This window comes from Chiloscyllium punctatum, chromosome 48, assembly GCF_047496795.1.
Source record: "Chiloscyllium punctatum isolate Juve2018m chromosome 48, sChiPun1.3, whole genome shotgun sequence".
Taxonomy (NCBI): domain Eukaryota; kingdom Metazoa; phylum Chordata; class Chondrichthyes; order Orectolobiformes; family Hemiscylliidae; genus Chiloscyllium; species Chiloscyllium punctatum.
In genome coordinates, this window is record NC_092786.1 from 57,959,178 (window position 1) to 57,974,998 (window position 15,821).

Below are 15,821 nucleotides of genomic sequence, written 5' to 3' on the forward strand. Positions count from 1 at the left end.
TCCGACAAGAGAAATTCTATCTATCTTCCCTTGACACTCAATGCCATTACCGTAATTGAATCCCTCATTATAAGATTAGGAGTTACCATGGAAGAGAAACTGACCTGGGCCAGTCATATAAATTCTGTACCTACAAGAGCAGGCGAGAATCTGTTGATACTGTTGTAAATAACACATCACCAGACTTGCTAAAGCGTGTCCATCACCCACAATATGAAATGCAACAACTTACCAAAGTTCTTTCAATGGTCTATTCCAAAGCAGCAACCTGTAGCATCTAAAAGAACAAGGGATACATCTACATCTGAAAACAACCCCCCCACAAAAGGCCCAGTCAGCTGGACTTGGAACTACATCTCCCTCCATTCCAAAAATAAATGCAGCTGTTCAAGAAAGCAGCTCACCATCACCTTCTCAAGGACATTTGGGGGGCAATAAATGATGGTCTTACCAGTGATGTACACATCTTGTGGATGAACATTTGAAAATGTTGCTATTTTTGGTGAAGGTTTCTCATCTGAGCAGAAAAATTAACTAGTTTCAATTCACAGAAATGCCTCCGTTGCTCAACTCTTCCTATCCCCTACCCAATACATTTGAACCCAAATTTGATAAAAGCACCAAGCACATTCCCTTTGCCTATGAGGTATCCATGTAACTCAAGCAACAAGAAACTGTGCTATTTATGGTAAGCAATGGTCAGTTCTGCTGTGAAATTAAGCCACTGGTAACTATGTAGACAAAGATATAAAATTCTGTTCACTTGGGGCATTTTCACCTTAAGACTCTTGTACAGAGTACAAATACAACTGAAAATAGTTGGGTCGAACAACCTGTTTTTGTGCTGTAAACATAATTAATTCTACACAACTACAAGACTTGAACCCAATACCACACTATGTCAAAGTCAACTCTCAAAAGAGACAAGCAAACAATTAAAATTATTAAACTGAATCTGAAAAACATATCAACTGGGAAAGACAATTTTATTAATATTAAACACTCCTAATTTAATGAAGTTATGCAGCAGAATAATTAGGCAGTATTACTTCTACAAGGTGCCTCATGGTAGATTAGTTAGCAAGGTTAGATCACACAGAATAGAGGGAGAACTAGCTATTTGGATAGAGCTGAGAACTGGCTCAAAGGTAGAGACAGAGGGTGTTGGTGCTGATGGTGTGTTGCTTTTCGGATTGCTTGTGATCAGTGGTATGCCACAAGGATTAGTGCTGGATCCACTACTTTTCATCATCTATATAAATGATTTGGAAGTGAACATGGGAGGTATGGTTAGCAAATCTGCAAATGGCACCAAAATTAGAGGTGTTGAGGACAGCAAAGAAGGTTACCTCAGAGTACAATGGAATCTTGATCAGATGGGCCAATCAGCCAAGGAGTGGCAGATGGGAGTTTAATTTAGATAAATGTGAGGTGCTGCATTTTGGAAAGACAAATCAGGTAGGCCTAATAAACTTAATGGTAAGCTCTGGGGAGTGTTGCTGAATAAAGAATACAGGTTCATAGTTCTTTGAAAGTGGCATCAGAGGTAGGTAGTTTAGTTAAGAAGGTATTTGGTATGCTTGCCTTTATTGGTCAGTAAATGGAGTATAGGAGCTGGGAGGTCAGCTCTACAAGATACGGGTTAGGGCAGTATTGGAATATTGCATGCAATTCTGGTCTCCCTGCTATAGGAAGGATATTGTAAAACTTGATAGGGGCCAAACGCTGGCAAAGGGGGCTAGATTTATTTAGGATACCTGGTCAGAATGCATGAGTTGGACCAAAAGATTTGCTTCTGTGCTGTACATCTGACTCTAAATATGGTTTTTTTCAGCTATTGTGACACTTTAGAGTGATTCACGTGAGCAAAAATTAGATAATTTAATTTTACTTACAATGTAACAAAATAGTGCAGGACAGGAGTGCTGCTTATTTTGGCATCGGGAATGAATAGGTGAACAGCACGATACAGAAACAAGTCAAGTCACGTGGTGTGAAACCTAGTAACAGAAAGATTTAGAGTGAAGAATTCAGAGTACAATGAAGCTCACATTAGAAAATTTCCATGAATCTCGGGTAAAGTTTTGCCATACACAGTTATCAAATTTTTACTAATGACTCGCCTTATTATAAAACTACAATATATATGTTCTGTCATGTCTTGTTAGGTTCCTTAACAAGAGCAGTTAGCAGAACATATGATCCATGCGAAAGATTAACAAAATATTATTGTTCTGGAACCAAGAACACAAGATTAGTTTTCTGCCTCTTCTGTATGGGGAACCTGTGACATGGACTGACACTCCCACGCATCTCCTCCCACAGACCACTCCTAAAAATATGTACAGTGGTATCATTAGGTGAAACATTTTTTCAAATAGTATACAGGAAATATGTTACAAAATGACCAAATTGCAGAGACAAATACAATATCAACACACCAGAGGCAACTATAATGCAGTATCAAAGGAAAATATTGCAGTAAAATTACTTTTAAAAAAGCAGCACGGCTAGAATGAAACTCCCAACATTTAGGTAGGATAGATGGTTAATCATGACAACAACAGTAACAATCACAAAACAGAAATAGCCAAGTCAGACTGACATTATATACTGGCAGCCAAAAGATTCCATGGGATTTCTCGAAATTAGAACTCTAAGGGGTGAGCTGATGAGGTTTTTATAATTATGAAAGGGCTTGTTAGAGTGGACTTGGAAAACAAATCTTGATTTGGAGGGGACAGCGAAACCAAGATACATAAATATAAAATAACCCCTAACAAAAATCCAGCAGGGAAGTGAGGAAAAGATACAACAGTGTTAGAATGTGCGCCTTGCTACCCAAGGAAGACGTTGAGATGACAAGCAGAGATGCATTTATGAAAAAGCTAGATAAACATGAGTGAGAAAGGAATAGAAGGATATGTGGACAGGGTCAGCTGAAGAAATTCAGAAGGTGGTTTGTGTGAAGGTCAAACACTGGCATGAAACTTGGGCCAAACAGCTTGTTACTGTTCTTGCTTTGGCGTCATCAGTATTACGCACAGATTATGACTATTACAAGGTATCCAAGAATATTACCAATTATGTCATCATTCACCTTCTCCCATTTAAAAGAAAACCTTCTTTCAACCCCAAATTGAAGATGGGTTGCAGCTGTGTGGCTACACTATCTTCCACATAAAGTCACTGAATATTCAAATGAATCTCTCTTCCCACTATGACAATGGGAGACAAAGCACAGCCAAGTCTACTGTTGTCATCAAATGAACCTTCCCAGCAAGAACCACTAAGTAATTTAGTCATTCACGGCATAAACATGCTCAACACCCTTTTAACACATCAAGCCAGTTAACCAACTGACGCAATATGTTTATAACTAAATTTAAAGAACATTATCAGGAGCACTGCTTTACTGATTAATCTGACCGAACAGGTCAAATGTAGTTTTGACTAAATAGGAGTCCTCCAGCACAGGATCCAAGGACAACTCATAAATCCAATTGTAAACTGTGAGCTCTTGAGACCTGCTCCATGAAGTTTATGACTGCCGTAGATACTCTTGCATATAGAATTTGCAGCTGCTTTAGACTTTAACTTTTTAGAGGATTGTCAAATTCCCTCAATAATCAGAAAGATGGGAAAGATGAGGACCAAAAGAAGGACGTTTTGCACCACGATATGTAACCTAATTACTAACTGTGACATGTGCTTTGAACCCCAGCTCCAAATAATTGGGCATACCCAGTGTCTCAAAGTATGGATCTTCACCCCAAGTTCTTACATGTTCGGCTCAGATTCTGCATACTGAGTGAACCTGTCGACTCTTGACACAGAAGTGTACACATTCAGTTCATGGAGGTCCAGTGTGCATGTTCAGTACTTGCAGATTTCTCGAAGTCTTAGCAACATTTCAAATTCCTGTACATCTGATTGAGTTGGACTCCTCAGCTATTCGGTGTATTGGACCATAGTGCACTTTTCACAGAAACAAGGACATAATCGTTCAATATATTCCTCACAACACCAGAAATCCTGTGTAATGAAAACAGAATTTGACTGATTCAGTTACTGCACAACAATGGTTCTAATTTAAATTTAGGGCATTACAAAAATGAACTATCTTTGTTGATTAGATTATTAATCAAATTCCTTGTGACTGCAGAACACAAATCAATTTACAATTGGTTTGTGGCACCTGTACTTCCAACCATTATAGATCAGACACATACTGATATTACATTGTAAAATGGAGATGTTTAGATTATAAACCTTTGAATTGCAAGAATTGTTCACTCAGATGTTAAATAAATGGAGACTCATCTGTAAGATCACTCAACACATTCTGGCAGATTTATAAACTCAAACAAAAAATCCCTTTATTTTGTATGATCTTTGGCTTCATTCATTTTCAGGGTGAAATGCTGTCTGCTCTGATAGGACAGGATAGTGACACTTTACATCCTCTGCTGCCCAGCTCTGTGCCAGGAGCATCCAACTTTGTACACATTGGTCATCCCAGATAAGTTCAGTAGTGAATGCCAAATCAGCAAAAACAATGAAAACTTAGAGAGAACCAGGCAGAACCATGTTTAATCATCCAACAAGTTATTGATCTGTTTCAAAAAGCATTTCATATAAAAAGCCACACTCAGAAGAAATTGTAAAATTTGTAATTAATGTAACCATATTGAGTAAAGTTTATTCATGTACTTAGCATGACTTTTTCTCATGGCTAGTAGTATGAACCTCAGTCTTATACAATACATGCTCATCAGCCTTCTGGACCGCATGCTGACACACAGCATATCCCACTGAGCACAAGAGTAGCAAAGTTAAACACAAAGTCTTCTTTGCTGCATTTACCTAGATGTTGGACAGATAAAATACATTCTGGTTCATAGAAGATGGAAGTCCATTCACAAGACGACAATTGGACACATAAATACAAAACTGTGAAATAGAGGTGCAAGCCCACATTTAACTGCTCAGAAGCAGTTAACTTGCAGGGAGGACACAGCAAATGGCTCCCACACATTATTCCACTTAGGTATATGGCAGGAAGGGAAGAGATGCAATTTCAATATTCAACATGTGGGAGGTATTTTAAGGACCAGTTCTTTAAAGTACAGGACAGGCATGTTCTTTGAAAAATGAAGGACAGAAATAGCCGGATTCGGGAACCTTGGATGACAGGGTCAACTACCAACGAAGTCAAAAAAAACCAAAGGTTGAGGCAACTAAAAACATACAAAATCCTTGAACAATATACAGGAAGTAGGAAGGAGTTCAAACAGGGAGTTAGGAGGGCTAAAGTGAGCTACGAAATGTCCTTGGCCAGCAAAGCGTAGGAGAATCCAAAGGCATTTTATACATACATGAGATGCAAGCGGGTAGCTAGGGAAAAATTTGGCCCACTCAAGGATAAAGGAGGGAGGTTCTTGAAGCCAAGGAAACGGGTGACATCCTTAATAACTACCTTACATCAGTATTCACCAAAAAGAGGGAGGTGAGAGATGTTGAGGTTAGGCAAAGGTGTGTGTTAGGCAGGTCAACATAATGAAGGAGGAAGTGTTGGGTGTCTTGAAATACATTAAAATAGACCAGTTCCCACTTTCAGGTGGGATCTATCCCAGGATACTGTGGGAGGCAAGGGAGGGAATAGCTGGCACCTTATCTTCGCATCCTCTTCGGTCTCAGGAAAGGTTCCAGAGAACATGAGAATAGCCTTTGTTTAACGGAAAGAGAGATAATCCAGGTAATTACAGGCTGGTGAGTTTGATGTCAGTAGTGGGGAAGCTCTTGAATAAGATACTGAGAGACAGGACTTATTCACATTTGGAAGTGAATGGACTTGTTAGTGATAGGCAGCATGGGTTTCTTTGGAAAAGGTCATGTCTCAATAATTTGATTGAGTTTTTTGAAACAGCGAGATGAATGATTGATGAGGGAAGGGTAGAGGATGCTGCCTACATGGACGTTAATAAGGCATTTCATAAGGTACATCATGGCAGGCTGGTAGAGACTCGTGGGATCTGGAGTGAGCTGGCTAGGTGGATAAAAACTAGCTTGATCATAGACGATAGAACAGTGGTGGAAGGGTGCTTTTCAGAATAGAGATCAGTAATTATTGATGTTCCACAGGAACACCCTCTGTTATTTGTAATAGAAGGTGGGGAAATAGATGGTGGCCTTGAAGAATGTCCATATTAATAGGTGGTGGTGCTGGATGTCTTGAAATGCATAAAGGTGGATAAATCCCTAGGACCTGATCAAGAGTAACCTAGAATTCTGTGGGAAGCTAGGGAAGTGATTGCTGGACCCCTTGCTAAGATATTTGTATCATCGATAGTCACAGGTGAGGTGCCAGAAGCCTGGAGGTTGGCTAACGTGGTGCCATTATTAAAGAAAGGTGGTAAGGACAAGTCAGGAAACTGTAGACCAGTGAGCCTTTCGTCGGTGGTGGTCAAGTTATTGGAGGAATCCGGAGTGACAGGATCCACACATATTTGGAAAGACAAGGACTGATTAGGGATAGTCAACATGGCTTTGTGTGTGGGAAATCATGTCTCACAAACTTGATTGAGTTTTTTGAAAAAGTAATAGGATTCCTGAGGGCAGAACAGTGGACATAATTGACATGGACTTCAGTCAGACATTTGACAAGGTTCCCCATGGGAGACCAGTTAAAAGTTAGATCTCATGGTATACAGAGAACTAACCATTTGGATACAGAACTGGCTCAAAGGTAGAAGACAGAGGGTGGTGGTGGTGGTGAAGGGTTGTTTTTCAGACTGGAGGCCAGTGACCACTGGTGTGCCACAAGGATTGGTGCTGGATCCACTACTTTTTGTCATTTATATAAATGATTTGGATATAAACATAGGAGGCACAATTAGTAAGTTTGCAGATGACACCAAAATTGGAGGTGTAATGGACAGCGAAGGAGGTTATCTGAGATTACAATGGGATCTTGATCAGACGGGCCAATGGGCTGAGACGTGGCAGATGGAGTTTAATTCAGATAAATACAAGGTGCTGCATTTTGGGAAAGCAAATCTTAGCAGGACTTATACACTTAATGGTAAGGTCTGAGGAAGTGTTGCTGAACAAAGAGACCTTGCAGTGCAGGTTCATAGTTCCTTCAAAGTAGAGTCGCAGGTAGATAGCATGGTTAAGAAAGTGTTTGGTATGCTTTCCTTTATTAGTCAGAGTATTGAGTACAGGAGTTGGGAGGTCATGTTGTGGCTGTACAGGACATTGGTTAGGCCACTTTTGAAATATTGCATGCAATTCTGGTCTCCTTCCTATTGGAAAGATGTTGTGAAACTTGAAAGGGTTCAGAAAAGATTTACAAGGATGTTGCCAGGGTTGGAGGATTTGAGATACAGGGAGAGGCTGAATAGGCAGAGGCTGTTTTCCCTGAAGCATTGAAGACTGAGGAGTGACCTCACAGAGGTTTATAAAATCATGAGGGGCATGGAGAGGATAAATAAACAAAGTCTTTTCCCTGGGGCGGGTGAGTCCAGAACTAGAGGGCCTAGGTTTAGGGTGAGAGGGGAAAGATATAAAAGAGACCTAAGGGGCAACTTTTTCATGCAGATGATGGTACTTGTATGGAATGAGCTGCCAGAGGAAGTGGTGCAGGCTGGTACAATTGCAACATTTAAAAGGCATCTGGATGAGTATATGAATAGGAAGGGTTTGGAGGGATATGGCCAAGTGGTGGCAAATAGGACGAGATTAGGTTGGGATATCTAGTAGGCATGAGAGAGTTGGACCAAAGGGTCTGCTTCCGTGCTGTACACCTCTATGACTCTATATATAAACGATCTAGAGGAAAATTTATGTAGTCTGATTAGGAGGTTTGCAGATGACACCAAAATTGATAAAGTTGCAGATAGTAAGGAGAATTGTCAAAGGATACAGCAGGATATAGACAGATTGTCGATTTTGGCAGAAAAATGACAGATGGAGTTTAATGTGGACAAATGTGAAGTGCTACATTTTGGAAGATCAAATTCAGGTACAAATTAAACAATAAATGGCAGAACTCTTAAAGGAATGTTGACATAGAGGGAACTGGGTGTACAGGTTCACAGATCCCTGCAAGTGGTAACGCAGGTGTCTAAAGTAGCCAAGGATGCACACAGCATGCTTGCCTTCATTGATCGGGGGTTGAATATAAAATTTGGCAAATTCTCTTACAGCTGTATAATATTTCATTCAGTTCTGGTTGCCACACTATTGAAGGAGGTGGATGCGCGTGCAGGTAAGATTTACCAGGATATTGCCACATCTGGAGGATCTGTTATTAGGAGAGGTTGAATAAACTTATTTTCACTGGAAAGACAGAGGCTGAAGGGGATCTACAAAATTATGAGGGGCATAAGTAAGGTGGATAGTCAGAGACTTTATCCCAGGGTGGAAAGATCAACTACAAAAGGGCACAGCTTCAAAGTGAGATGGGGTAAGTTTAGGGGAAGAGGTGAGGGAAAAGTTTTTCACACAAAAGGGTGGTGGGTACCTGGAATGCACTGCCAGTGGAAATGATGAAAGCAGACACATTAGCAACATTTATGGTGCATCTTGATAGATATATGAATGTGAGGTGAACAGAGGGATAAAAACTGCGTATGGGCAATAAGTAGCAGGTCTAGGTAAGGTTTAGGAATCAGTGCAGGCTTGATGGGCTGAAGGGCCTGCTCCTGTGCTGAAATGTATTATACTGTATTTTAGGAGATAACAGGCAGGCATAAATAAAGGGGAAGCAGTGGATGTAATATAATTGAATTTCAAAAGGCATTTGATAGGGTACTACAGCTAGGCTACTTGATAAGATAAGGGTCCATAGTGTTGAATAAAGAATGTTGGGATGGATAGAAGATTGGTTAACTAATAGAACACAGGATAAGAGCATTTTCCAGATGGCAACATGTAACTCGTGGAGTGCTGCAGGGATCAGCACTGGGTTCACAGTTATTTACAAAATTATCAATGACTTGGATGAGGAAACTAAATGTACTATCGTCAAGTTTATGGATGACACATAAGTAACTGAAAACGGAAGTGGTGAGGACGATACATTATTCTAACAGAGGAATACAGACTGATTAGATGAGTGAGCAAACATTTAGCAAATGGAATACAAGTAGTTCTTGTATGACACAATAGAATCTTATAGAATCTCTATAGTGTGGAAACTGGTCCTTTGGTCCAACAAGTCCATATCGAACCTCCGAAGAGTACTCCACCCAAACCCATTCCCCCACTATCTTATATTTAACCCTGACTAATGCATCTAATCTACACAGCCCTTGACACGATGGGCAATTTAGCATGGCCAATTCACCTAACCAGTGCATCTTTGGATTGTGGAAGGAAACCCACACAGACACAGGGAGAATGTGCAAACTCCACACAGACAGTTGCCTGAGGCTGGACTCGAAACCGGGTCCCTGGCACTGCGAGGCAACAGTGCTGACCACTGATGGTTGCGTTCTTCTGCAAAGCCGCATTGTGGAAAAATCTCGTTTTAGAAACAGCGCTTAAAGTGTTGGCGATGTAATCGTGTTACACCAACACAAGTTTTAAAAGTTCGCATTTTAGAAAGTGTCCCCAATTTGACAACTGCATGACAGCGAATTTGCGTTAACAAAACTTGCATTATAGCAGAACGACCTCCATAATGTGGAAAAATATGAGGTTATGTACTTTGGCAGAAAGAGTAGAGGAACTGAGTATTACTTAAATGGAGAAAGACTGCAGAATGTTACAGCACAGAGGGATCCAAGAGCCCTCGTACATAATCATAATAAGCTAGCATACCAGTTCAGCAAGTAATAGGAAAGGCAAATGGAATGTTGACCTTTACTTTAAAGGAAATGGAATATGCAGGATCAGCAGATTCTCTTTCCTGAACATGAGAAAACCACTTCATGGTCCCTTTCACCCTTGGTAATATCCCAAATTAACCAAATTTATTCAATTCAACTTCATAAATACCACAGTGAATTTAACCTCAACATCTCAATCTTATAAACATTTTCCAGTTGCTATCCATCACACGTCAATAAAAGGAATTGGCACTCCCTCAGTCTTAGCTGTGGTGAGAATGATCAGGATACTTATTGCTCAAAAATGTATTTCCTGACAAACTGGGGTAAAAATTGGTACTGTGTAATGTTTGGTGAATAAATTTCAAATTTTAATTGAAAGTCAGTGTGTGCACACCATAAGCCCACGCATAAAGTTAATGTGATATATATTCAATTCCGAGTACCTAGATTAGATTCCACATTCACGTCCAACACGTTTATCCAAATAAAGTCAAAATTATAACATTTAATCCTTTTCATAGATAGTTTAGCACTAAACAGAACAATTCTCTGTATTGATTCAGTACTGTAGAGATCACAGTCAACATACAGAAGAAAGCCACAGAAACCACGTGATTGTTAAATGCATATATTGCATATATGTTTTTATATTGCATATATCCATTTTTAATCAGAAAGGGAATCAAGGGTTATGGAGGAAAGGCAGGCAATGTTATGATTATAAGATCAGCTTTGATCTCACTGAAGAGAGAAACAGGTACAATGGCTGAATGGCCTGTTTCTGCTCCTATGTCTTATGGTCTGAAAGAACAAGCTCAGACTTGACAGGTCAAATGATCGCCCAAACTAGTGTCAACATCCTATTGTCAGGTAGGATTAAGTACTCAGCCTGGATGCAATATCATTTTTATAACCAAACAAAAATGTAACCAAAACAACAACCTCAATAATGAATTTACAAATCTAAGTATTTCTGTAGAGCTTTTAAGGTAGAAAGATGAACTACACTCACATGAGGATATGTCGCTATGCCCACTAAAAGCACTCAGAACTTGTAGATAGATCAGCACAGTATTAGTAGATACTAGAATCTGGAGAAATAAGATCAGTTACGCTTAAGGTTCATCACATTGCTGATGAAGGGCTTTTGCCTGTAACGCCGATTTTCCTGCTCCTCAGATGCTGCCTGACCTACTGTGCTTTTCCAACACCACTCTAATCTTGACCTTAAGGCTCATCACATCTGACAGAAGTAAAATGGATGTAGCAAAAACATTTGTTTTTCTTTCATTCATCAGTCATATTTTAGTAACTGTTGAGCTACTTTATCACTATCTTATGACAGCACATGCAGACTCTCTCTCTTCCCTGTTCTCTTGACATCAGAGCCAATTACAGATGGTAAAAGATTTATGCCAACATAGGCCCGTCTATTTGCATGTATTTTTAGTGAGTCACTAAAACACACAGACAGGAAATAGATAGTCTGAAACTGTGGCTTTGAGCACTTTTTGTGAAGCAATTCATGTTATGATTATGACAGTCAAATTTCAGAATAAAATGGAACTCATTCATAAATGTCTGCATCATTGAAATAAGTCATAATCTAGTGCATGATTTGAGTCATTCGAATGAACATTTACAAAACAAGCTCAGTCAAGTTGAAAGGATCAGGCACTTCTATTTTCAGAAATAAACAACATGGCTCAGAACTTCAGATTAAGAAAGATATCCTATTTCAATGCAGTTGTGGAAGGGTTAGTCAAAGGAAGTAGTCAGAGGGATTGTTGAGAGCACTGGGGGAAGTCAGTTTCATAATTTATCAGCAGTTAGACTAAGATTCTAATGTTTAACATTAGAAGAAGCATGGTCAGAGGAAGTTCACAAGAATGGTCACAGGAATGAAAATCTCAACATATGAGGAAAGTAGGAGGACTCTGGGTTTATACTAAATGAAGTTTAGAAGGATGAGGGGAATCTAACTGAAACATACAAAATACTGAATGGCCCGGATAGAGTAATGTGGAGTAGATGTTTCCATTGGTATGAGAGTTGAGGACCCAAGGGCAGAGCCTTAGAGTAAAAGGAAGATTGTTTAGAAAGGAGAACCTTCTTCAGCCAGAGAGTGGTGAATCTATGGAATTCAGTACCAGAGAAGGCTGTGGAGGCCAGGTCATTGAGCATATTTAAGACGGAGACTGACAGGTTCTTGAGTATCAAAGGGATCAAGGGCTCAGGGAGAAAGCAGGAGAATGAGGTTGAGAAACTTATCAGGGAGGAGAAAGTGAGGACTACAGATGCAGGAAATCAGTGTTAAGAAAGCACAGCCAGTCAGGTAGCATCCCAGGAGCAGGAGAATCGACGTTTCGAGCTTAGGCTCTTCATCAGGAATATCATTTAGATCACAAATACGTTTTATCTAATATTGCTCAACATTTCCATGAGATTAGTGAAACTTGATGCTAAAGTGAAGACTTGCTGCCTCAGATGTCAGTCTCTATTTTTCACTTATTATGAATCTCAGAAATTTTACATTACTGGAAGTTACCACTGGGTCTACCTCTCTGCCAGCTCTCCAAAATGAGAAATGCATCCAGTATCTTTCCCTCGCCTCTACCATAACCCTGCATGTTTTTTCTTCACAGATAATAACTTAATTCTCATTTGAATGCCTTGAATGAATTCACCTCAACATCATTTTCAGGCATTGCATTTTTAACAACTTTAACAACTTATGTGAAAATGTGGCTCGTCTGTATTGCTTCCTTTTACCTGAAATCTGTGCTCTCTTTGCTTTGATCCTCCTATCAGTGGAAATATTTTCACTCTGTTTACAATGTCCAGACCTCTTATGATTTTGAGTAATTCTATCAAATCTCCTGTTAACCTTCTCTGAAAACAGTTTCAACTTTTCCAATCTATGCAATTGAAGGTCCTCATTTTTGGAACCACTCATGAATTTTTTCTGTACTCACTCTAATGTCTTTTTTTTAATGAAATGTGGTGCTCAGAACTGATGCAATCTAACTTCCAATAAAGTGAATCAAGTCAATTCAGCTCCCACAAGCTCATTTTAATCAATGAACAGCATCAACTCCAATGGAAAAGGTGTCTGAAAAGAGAAATTCCAGGAGTGTCTTTTTTAGATTAGATTCCCTAGTGTGGAAACAGGCCCTTTGGCCCAACCAGTCCACACCGATCCTCCGAAGAGTAATCACCCAGACCCATTTCTCTATGACCAATGCACCTAATACTACGGGCAATTTAGCATGGCCAAGTCACTTGACCTGCACATCTTTGGACTGTGGGAGGAAACCCACGCAGACACGGGGAAAATGCGCAAACTCGACACAGACAGTCGCCCGAGGGCAGAATCGAACCTGGGACCCTAGTGCTGTGAGGCAGCAGTGCTAACCACTGAGCCACTTCTTCTGCAACTTTGTGTAACAACCAAGCAGGTATCAGTTGTCTACGGTATGTCCGAGCATAAGCTAATACATTGACAATATTCATATGCCGCAGACTATCATGTGGCATGTTGGAAAGACAACAGAAGTAGATTTTAACAATTCTACTTTCAGCACTCAAGAACAGATCAGGGTCATTAGAAAAGAGGTTGCCTAATTGATCTTGCAGTAAACTAGTGGTAAAAATCACCATAGTGCTACAAAACAACATAGCTGCTTGCTCATTAAGAAATGACTGATGGTGATTTAACCTGAGGGTCACCACATCTCAGATGAGGAGAGAAGTTGAAAAGAGGAGCCCAGTCAGTAATTTCAGCCGTTGTAGGAATTGAACTCACTCTGTTGGCAGTAGTTGACATTGCAGGCCAATCAAATCATCTGAGCTACATAAGCCCCCTCCAACCAGGAAACAGAAGTAGCATATTCTTACCACCAAAACCACACTACCAATTTTGAGCACAACTTACATTTAGCACAATGTGGAGTTATATTTAAAACAAGTTGCAATTTATGACATTTCACCTTTAAGCATCATCATGAAAGTACAATATTATGAAATGAGATAGCAGAGTACCTATCAAAAACAATTAGCTCTGTATAAATTAAATCTTTACAAGCACCTGTATGGATTTCTGTTTAAGGTCTGCAAGACACTGGACAGTTATGATTAAAAAGCCTAACAAATACCATGGTTGCCTACCTTCAGGGTACATTAATAGTGGAATACAACTACACTGAGCAGAGTCAATTTGGACTGTGGTAGCAAAATCCAGGGATCAGATAAATATCAGCTCACCTTTGTGGAAGTTTACTTTTGAATATTTACCTGGATGATTAAGTTTGGAAGTCAGTGACAGTGCAGACCAACTGCCATCTAATACAAACAACAGCTTGATACACAAAACGAGTATGCTAGGATGGAAGCTGCTAGCTACTACTACTGTTCCACTCTTTCATTCTCACCCTATCACCCACAGGAAAACACTCTCAGATAATGAAACTGCTTCTGAAATAAACAGAAAACCAGAGAAGGGACATTCCCAACAACTATAAGACACTTTATAAAAAGCAAAACTAAACAGATATCAAAGAAAAGTAAGTGATTAGGGAAAGAGGGGGCAAATAAAACTTCTGGGATGAGACACGATGAGGCAAAACTCTGTGAAGATAGAAAAAATTAGGTGTAAGAAAGAGGTACACAATTCTTTTAAATACCTGTCCAATTCTTGTCTATAAACATATCGGATAGATGTCTACATGTTGTAGGAATAACATTCTCATTTCTTTTTTTTCCCCACTTAATTGTTCTCTGCTGTGCAGTAAAGGGAAGGTTGCAACAGTCCTACCAGACCACAAGGCTGCCCTCTCATTAGAAGGTCAACATACCTGAGGTAAAGGGCAAGGTTGAGAAGGTGGGACCTTCACGGTAACATAACTGTTGCAGGAAGTGAACCCACGCTGCTGGAAGTCACTTTGCATTGCAAACCTGTCATCCAGACAACTGAGCCAACAATCCCCAAGACAGCTGACATAAACATTGTTTGGTCTAAGTCTAACATAATGTTTAAAATAAAATTCTGAAGAAAATATGCCATTTGACCCCTCCATGGAACAACATAAACAAAGATCATTGTTAGCATTTCACACCTACAATTCAATTTAATTCAAACTGACATAACAACTGCTTAAATTAAATAATTACCACAAGCCCCAAATTGAAACAGCCCCCCGTTGTTGTATGCGCATCTCTCCCTCTCCCTCTCTCTCTCTCTCACACAGAGAATTAATTTTGTTCAACTCTTATCCATGCTATTACATAAGACTGCACAAAACATACTGACCGCCTGTTTTAGTAAAACATATAAGAATAAATATTAAAAAGGAAGTAGTCACACCATTCTTGTTAGGAATGCAGCATAAGGATACAGCTTTTCTCAACAAAGCACCCTAACCTAGCCTGGAACAGTTTCTGTTCTCTTCCACACTTCCTCCCCTTTCTTTTTGTGGTAGAATTTAAAAGTGTATTTTTGCACCAGTAAAAAGACACATTTGGCCATTCACACATCAATTATTCCAACTGAAAATGTTAGCTCTTTATTAACGGCTAATGAATATCAATGAATTTTAAGTTACTGAGTCATAGAGATGTCCAGCACGAAAACAGACCCTGCGCACTGGTTGAAATTGCCAACCAGCTATCCTAACCCAAACTAGTCCCATTTGCCAGCACTTGGCCCATATCCCTCTAAACCCTTCCTATTCCTATATCCATCCAGATGCCTTTTAAATGTTGCAATTGTACCAGCCTCCACCACTTCCTCTGGCAGCTCATTCCATACATTCACTACCCTCTGAGTTGCCCCTTAGGTCCCTTTTATATCTTTCCCCTCTCACCCTAACCCTATGCCCTCTAGTTCTGGATGGCCCCACCCCAGGGAAAAGACTTTGTCTATTTATCCTCTCCATGCCGCTCATGATTTTATAAACCTCGATAAGGCCACCCCTCAGCCTCTGA

At 39.8% G+C, this 15,821-nt stretch overlaps 1 protein-coding gene across 6 annotated transcripts in view; it reads right to left on the reverse strand.

Moving 5' to 3' along the window:
* LOC140469081 (CTD small phosphatase-like protein 2) overlaps positions 1–15,821 on the reverse strand; it is a 92,700-nt gene that overhangs the window by 47,111 nt on the left and 29,768 nt on the right. Inside the window, exons 2-4 of one of the 6 annotated variants that reach the window (XM_072565343.1) lie at positions 3,745–4,035; positions 1,896–2,000; positions 452–517 (exon numbers count right to left, since the gene is read on the reverse strand). The exons of 1 other annotated variant lie outside the window; for it this stretch is intronic. The gene's annotated coding sequence lies outside the window, so the exon portion shown is untranslated. The remainder of the gene's footprint in view (positions 1–451; positions 518–1,895; positions 2,001–3,744; positions 4,036–15,821) is intronic. 4 more of the 6 variants (XM_072565341.1, XM_072565339.1, XM_072565340.1 and 1 more) reach the window with 4 other exon arrangements.